This window comes from Triticum urartu, chromosome 4, assembly GCF_003073215.2.
Source record: "Triticum urartu cultivar G1812 chromosome 4, Tu2.1, whole genome shotgun sequence".
Taxonomy (NCBI): Eukaryota; Viridiplantae; Streptophyta; class Magnoliopsida; order Poales; family Poaceae; genus Triticum; species Triticum urartu.
This window is the reverse complement of record NC_053025.1, coordinates 53,684,822-53,692,999: the sequence shown is the minus strand read 5'-3', so window position 1 is coordinate 53,692,999 and position 8,178 is coordinate 53,684,822.

Sequence of the window (8,178 nt, the reverse complement as noted above, 5' to 3'; positions counted from 1 at the left end):
AGAGAAACTTTGATGCTCCGCATTCTGAAGACTAAGAGGCTCCTTGGCAGGCTCAGGATAAATAGCTTCAACGGACATATCCACATCAGGCAGAAAGATCCGATGATTGCGAGCAGATGGCTGATATGAGATAGCGGAGTGGAGTTTAATCAGCCGCATTATCCATGGAGCATAGAACTTCAAGCCAAAAAGATCAGAGCCTGATGCAGCAAGTTGGCGGATGAAGAAGTCTTGTGCATTGAAGTATTTGCCATGAAGAATATAGAAGACCAAAGTCTTCATTGCACCTTCTAGCTTGGCATGTGGAGAATGTCCTTTGATAGGCCAGAGAGTTCGCCTTATGATGTGATAAATAGTCCGTGGCAGATACTCAAGGTCTTCAACAAGGAACTCCTTAGGATATGTAGCATCTTGTGGCAAGGGCTTCATCATACTGAGCATCTGGCTCATGTTTGGTTTAGGCTTCTGAAAGATGCTCTCCATAGCTTCACTGTGAAGCCGACAGCCAGGTTCATAGAGATCACCAGGAGTGGGCAGACCAGTGAGCTCAATGATATCAAAGGCTTTGGCTTCATGATGAACATTTCCTGTCATCCACTCCAGGACCCAAGTCTTCGGATCTCTGTTGTACCCACGGATGTGAAGTGTGGCATAGAATTGGAGCAGCAACTCTTCATTCTAGTGCTCTTGGTCGGTGACAAACGGCAGCAATCCAACCTCTTTGAAGCAATCCAGAGCTTCTTCCAGACAGGGCAGGCCAGCTATGGCTTCTGTGTCAAGACGCTTATGTGGGAAGATGCGACCTTGATTGTACAGAATGCAGGAGTAATAGCTTCGCTGCGGATAGCTCCAGAACCTATCAGAAGATATTCTTTCCCTTGAGTAGGGGTTCTTGGAGCTATTGAAGAAAGTGTTGTCTGCTTTGAAGCCGTTGACATTGAAGGATCCAGGTGCTGATGCAAGACCTGGAAACCTAGGCAACCTTGGAATTGGCTTCTGTACCTAAGGCCTATGCTCAACATGATAGTCAAACTGAGGACCAGTAGCAGGCGCAGGAACAGGAGCAGTATCATCATTTGCTTCACTGACTTCTGGTTCTTGGGTTGGTGGAGGCTCCACATTTGCTTCAGCCATGACAGCGTCAGTGGCTTCATGGGTGTTGGTGGTGGCAGCCTCAAGATTTTCGACCTCCACTTGATGAGCTGGAGGGTCGGTCATAGAACGTTCTCCTCGAGAACAGCTTCTTGGTGAGACGGGGTGTAGCAACTCTTGGGGTTTCTTCTTCATCGGCTGATGCAGCCGGAATGTCTTCAGCAGATTTAGTTTCAGACTCGGAGACTGGAGGACTTGGTCCTTTGCGAAGCCTGCGTAACGCTGGCGACGCCTATGGAGTTGGAGTTGGCTGGGCCTCAAATTCATCTTCCTCTTGTGCTTGTGGGTGATCAGCCCATGACGCATCCTGAGCAATTGGCGTCAGAGGACGACCAATGCTGATGATTTCGCTGTGCGTAAGCACAGGCAATGATACCTGTTGGTGCTCAATCTGAGGAAGAACGGCATCATCTTCAACATTGTCGTGGTGACCAATGTCTTCAGCTTCATGAGCCTCTATGGAAGCAGGCTCATGGACAGTCAGCTGGCGCTCTTGGTGTTCAGCGGCAGGGCGAACCATGGAGGTGGGTTCAACAATTAAGGGCTCTGTGGGACCAGCCCATTCCTTCTTGGTCTTCCTCTTCTTCTTGGAGGGAGCAGCATCAGATGCTTCAGAATGTTTCCTCTTTCGGGCTTCAGCCTCAGCTGTCCTTGTCTTCTTCAGTTCTGAAGCGGTAGACCTGGCTTTCATCTTCGAGCCAGTCATGCTAGTTGGGAAGACAATGGGATCTGCTTCCTGCCTTGGTGCGTCGGGTGCGGCCATATCAGGCTTCTTCTTCTTCTGCTTTGCAGCCATCCTGGGGTCGATGCCAGGACGACCAAGGGCCTTGCGCTTCTCAGCCTCATTGTAGGCTTGCACACTCTTGTCAGCCAGGACCTTCATGCGCTCACGAGAACCTTGAGCTTCTGCACGTTTCTTGAGAAAGGCTTCTTTGAGCTTGTGCAACATAATCTTGAAGTTTTTCACCTCTTGCACATTGAGCTTGGCCATATGCTTCTTGAACTGAGCTTTCTCAAAGTCAATCTTTTGCTTCAGTTCGACGATGCGCTGAGCTAGAGCTAGCTCTGAAGCAATGGCGCCATGGAAGGCGACACTGAGGCCAATTGGGAGTTGCAAATCTTCAAAGCTGAGGTTGGGAGTGTCAAACCACTAGAGAGGCAGATCATTGAAGATTTCTGCTTCTTCCTTGCTCTTGATCAATTGCTCAAGAGCGTCATCTGCAAGATCTTCATCACTGGACAGATCGATGTCATCGTTGCGCAGAATAGCAGCAACTGTCAGTTCTTGGCCGGTGTGTGGCAGAGGCATCTTGACTTTCTGGGACTTGGAGATGCGTGACAAATCTTCAGACTGCACAATGTCTTCAGGAGGTGCAGTAGCCAGTGGCTTCGCCCGTGAGATTTTTGGTGCAGAGGCAGGCTTTGAAGCTTTAGGCTGCTTCAGCTTCTTTGGCTTCGGCGCTGCAGGCGCTTCATCTGATTCAGCGTCATCTGCAGGCTCATTCACGGCTGTCCCTTGAACCACGATATGAGTGATGAGACCTTCCAAGTTGTAGAAGGGCCCAACAAGATTGGGTTCAGCTTCGCGGGTCCCATCGGCACGGGGAGCAGAGGGACCAGGGTTGAAGTCTAATCCCAAAGACTTCTTGTTCTGCTTCGCTGAGTTCTTGGCAAACTGGAAGTTGCGCTTGAACAGATTGTCGTCACGACACCATAGTAGTGACGATGGGTGTGCATCTGCAGGCTGTGGCCCACGGACCATGTAGGGATAGAAGCCTTGTTCAATGGCTTCTTCTTTGGACCTGGGTTGAAGATTCTTGTATAGGATGTCTCCCCACGGTCGCTTGATGGCATTTTTCTCAGCATATTCCTGGGTCACAAACCGGTATTTGAACCATTGTTCTACCCAATATCTTCGAATCCATTGGATTCGGGTCTTGCGCTGATTGTAATCCTCTTCAGGATCTGTCTTGTAAAGCTCTGAGAGGTCATCAGGCAAATCTCTTGATGTTCCCCCACGACGCTGTCTGCCACCCTTCCTTACTGATTTCTCTGCAGCCATGAACTTCAAACTGAATGGCTTCAACACGTTCAAAGGCTTCAAAGGCTTTCGCTTGCTGGACAAACAGGAACTGGCTTCGGGAGAATTTATATGATACTGTAAGAATTCTGCAAATGAATGCAGACTATGAGAACCAAGGGATTCTCCCACGGACATGTACCTGTGACAGCATTAAGGTGCGAGGGAAGGGGAAGAGGTCATATGCATTCTCAGAAGATTTTGAAGATAAATCAGTTTAGAAGACATTGACCTCATCGTACGAAGACATTCACTCATAGATAAGGAGTTGGTTCCAGATTTGTACGAATCCACGGATCAGTACAAGTGAGGAATCTAACTACTTTGTGAAGCATAAGTGAATATACTAGGCATATTATGAGATGCAGTATGAAGTGGATCCAACATGTGTGAACAAAAACCACTTGTGGTAGAAAGATACGAATCTATAGGATCAAAGGGGCCGTAAAAAGGAAGTTTTATTTACCACACGTAGAACTGCTAGACGGAGTGGAAGAGGAGGCCGAGCAGTCTGATCATCCGTGCCCTAACTTGGCGACGGAGGACACCTACGGCGACTGCGGAGAAGACGATGTCCGCGGTCGGCGTGAAGACGGCGTCGAAGAGGTTGCGGCAGCTAAGCGCTTCGTCGCCGGTGTCGTCGAGGGCTAGCGGTGGCGCTAGGGTTCGTGCGTGAGTGGAAGAAGAGATAATGACTGTGGAGTGGCGTGTATTTATAGGGACAGGGGCGGCTCAGTGTTATTACACAGGTGCCCCTGGCGATTCACATCTGAAGGACATGTGGCTATCATGCAACACATCGGAGGTTGTTCCACGTTCCCATGCATGCCTGGATTGTCGGGTGGTCGTTCCCACTTCTCCGGGTTTCAGGTGAAAGGATTTAGCATTGAAAACGGATTAATGTTTGTCTCTGTGTCTTTTGCTGACAAGGATGTAGAGAAGACATTTTGGCAGTGTCAATAGAATGCATTTGATTTGGATAGATAGACTTAGGAAAGAAGCATAAAGGGGTTAGGGTCCGATCACATTCACTTAGTTCAAAAGATTAAACAAGAAGACATAGCTATAAGTGGATGCTGTAGAGGACAGAACACCAGTATACATATATAATCATCGTAGCGAAGATAATCATGAAGATATGTTGAGATTGAAGCCAAACCAAATGTGAAGACATAGCAAATGTAACGCCATGAGTGAAACACTTCAAACAGAACATTTGGTGGTGGCGTGACCCACCGTATAGGAAGTATTAGACCCAGACACGGCGCACAAGTATCGTGGCGCTCCGAAGTCAAATTCCTCATTAATGTATTCACACTTAAAATGCATGTCTTCATTGATTGAAGATATACTTTACTTCGTGTGTTGCACATCTAAGTCATCATTATGCATAAGTGTTAGGATGTGTGCCTGATCACAGGACATTTGAGGATTCCAGATATTTAGCTCACACCGTAACTTGCAAAATCTCTTCTCATCCAAGGGCTTGGTGAAGATATCTGCCAATTGCTCTTCAGTGTTGACGTGTATGATATCAATATCTTCCTTCAAACATGATCTCTGAGAAAGTGATGACGAATTTCAATGTGCTTTGTCTTCGAGTGCTGAACTGGGTTGTTGGCAATCTTGATGGCGCTTTCGTTGTCGCAGTAGAGTGGCACTTGGTTCAGATGAATGCCATAGTCTTGAGTGTTTGCTTCATCCACAGAAGCTGAGCGCAGCAAGATCCAGCAGCAATGTATTCCGATTCAGCAGTGGGGAGAGATACACGTTCTGCTTCTTTGAAGACCAACATACAAGTGATCGTCTCCAGAAATGACATGTGTGATGTAGACTTGCGATCCACTTGTCACCAGCATAATCAGCATCCGAGAATCCAACTAGATCAAACTCTGAGCCCTTTGGATACCATAATCCTAGATTTTGGGGTGTAGCCAAATATCGAAGAATTCGCTTCACAGCTAAGTGATGCGATCCTTTGGTGCCGCTTGGAAATCGAGCACACATGCAAACACTAAGCATAATATCTGGCCTAGATGCACATAGATAAAGTAAAGAACCAATCATGGAGCGGTATACCTTTTGATCGAACTCTTTACCATTGTCGTCGGGACCCAGATGATGTTTGGCTGGCATTGGCGTTGTGAAGCCTTTGCAGTCTTGCATACCAAATTTCTTCAGGCAATCTTTGAAGGTATACTTCTCTTGAGATATGAAGATGTCGTTGCGTTGCTGTCGTATTTGAAGAGAAGGAAGAACTTCAGCTCACCCATCATGGACATCTGATATTGCTCTTGCATCATATATCCAAACTCTTCACTGTATTTCTGATTGGTGCAGCCGAAGATAATGTCATCCACATATATTTGGCACACAAACAGTTCACCATCATATGTCTTCGTGAAGAGAGTGGGGTCGAGGGAACCAGATGAAGCCTTTGCTCTTCAGGAAGTCTTTGAGTGTGTCATACCAAGCCCGAGGGCTTGTTTGAGGCCATACAGTGCCTTGTTGAGCTTGTACACCATGTCAGGATGTTTTGGATCTTCAAAGCCAGGCGGTTGTGCAACATACACTTCTTCTTCAATCTTGCCATTGAGAAAAGCGCTCTTCACATCCATTTGATATAGAAGTACGTTATGATGATTTGCATAGGCCAAGTATGCGTATGGCTTCAAGTCTAGCCACAGGAGCAAATGTTTCATCGAAGTCAATCCTTCCAACTTGAGTGTACCTTGAGCAACGAGACGAGCTTTGTTTCTGACAACTTGACCATGCTCATCTTGCTTGTTGCGGTATATCCATTTGGTTCCTATTATATTGTGCTTGAGGATCAGGACGCTTAACCAGTTCCCATACATTATTCAGCTCAAACTGTTGAAGCTCTTCTTGCATAGCTTGAATCCATTCAGGTTCCATGAAGGCTTCTTCAACTTTCTTGGGTTCAGTAATTGAGACGAATGCGAAGTGCCCACAGAAATGTTGCTAGCTGTTGCCCTTGAACGAGTGAGTGGACCTGGTGCATTGATGCTATAATTATTCTCTCAATATGTACTTCATTGCAACACGAGGATGTACAGGGCGAAGTTTTGCTCTTGCTGATCATTGTCATCGTTAGAGGGATTGTCGTCAGGCTGAGCATTATCTTCAGGTTGATCAGGTGCGGAGATGATAAGTTCCTCTTCAGGTTGAGCTTCAGACGGTATGATTTCTCCAGGTTCCCATAAGTTGATTGATTCACTGGATGGAACTTCATCTAGCACATTTGGCAGGTGCTCTCTTTGTGAACCGTTCGTCTCATCAAACCGCACATCCACTGTTTCAACCACTTTATAGTGATAAAAGTTGAAGACTCTGTAGGAGTGTGAATCCTTTCCATATACCAAGCATAAAACCCTCATGTGCTTTTGGTGCAAATTTTGAAGTGTGATGTGGATCCTTGATCCAGCACCTGGCGCCAAATACTTGAAGTAACTGACATTTGGCTTCTTGCCAGTAAGGAGCTCATAGATGTCTTGTTCAGAAGCTTGTGAAGATAAACACAGTTGATGTATGGCATGCAGTATCAATGGCTTCTGGCCAGAATTTTCTTGGAGTCTTGTATTCATCAAGCATCGTCTGGGCCATCTCAATAGTGTTCTGTTCTTGCGTTCGACGACGCCATTCTGCTGTGGCGTGTACGGGGCTGAGAATTCATGTGTGATGCCCAAGGTATCAAAATATGTATCAAGGCCAGTGTTCTTGAATTCAGTGCCATTGTCACTTCTGATGTGCTTTATCTTGGCGCCATAGTTGTTCATTGCTCGATTGGCGAAGTTTCTGAAGACATCCTGCACTTCAGTCTTGTAGAGGATTATGTGCACCCAAGTATATCTAGAATAATCATCAACAATAACAAAGCCATAGAGGCAAGCAGTAGTAGTAAGAGTTGAGTAATGAGTGGGACCGAAAAGATCCATGTGGAGCAGTTCGAAGGGTCGAGTGGTTGTCATGATTGTCTTCGAGGGATGTTTGGCCCTCGTCATCTTTCCTGCTTCATAGGCACCGCATAAGTGATCTTTCTTGAACTTGATGCCCTCGATGCCTATGACATGCTTCTTCTTTGCAAGGGTGTGGAGGTTCCTCATGCCAGCATGCCCTAGCCTCCGATGCCAGAGCCAGCATTCTGAAGCTTTTTCTAGAAGACATACGGCAAGCTATGGTCTTGCCGAGAAATCTACTACATACAAATCATCTTTCCGATACCCTTCAAACACTAGAGACTTGTCAGATTCCATTAGTACAAGGCAGCAACATTTTCCAAATATTACGATCATGTTCAAATCGCAAAGCATTGAGACAGACATTAAGTTGAAGCCAAGGGATTCAACAAGCATGACTTTATCCATGTGTTGATCCTTTGAGATTGCAACTCTACCTAGACCCAATACCTTACTTTTACCAGTGTCAACAAATGTGATGTGACTCTTGTCGGATGGACGTAAGGTTGAGTCCATAAGAAGGCTTCTTTTGCCAGTCATGTGGTTGGTACACCCACTATCAATAATCCATTCTGAAGACGTTGGTGTCGTACCCTACAATGCAGTTAGGGGGATAGGCTTCACGAAGAGAATTGTGAAGCAAAAACATTTGACGAACTAGTGGGTTATGAAAGCTTAGATCCAGATTAGGACTGATAGGGAGAGTAGCAAGCGATTCAGGAATGAAGTACATAGTAAGACCATTCGGGCATTTGATCTTGCGCCCTACAAGATGTTTAAGGTCCCCAGCAATAGCGTCAGACGATTTTGGTTTTCTGCTGGAGACCTTTCCCTAGAAAAGAGAGTTAAGCTTTCTTAGCCACCCACATCTTCAAGGGTGGCTTAGAAGCAATAAGTCTAAGTGCAGCGTCTGAGAACTTTGGCTTTGGAGCCCTAGCAAAAAGTCTTGCAGGCGGACAATAGTACTCA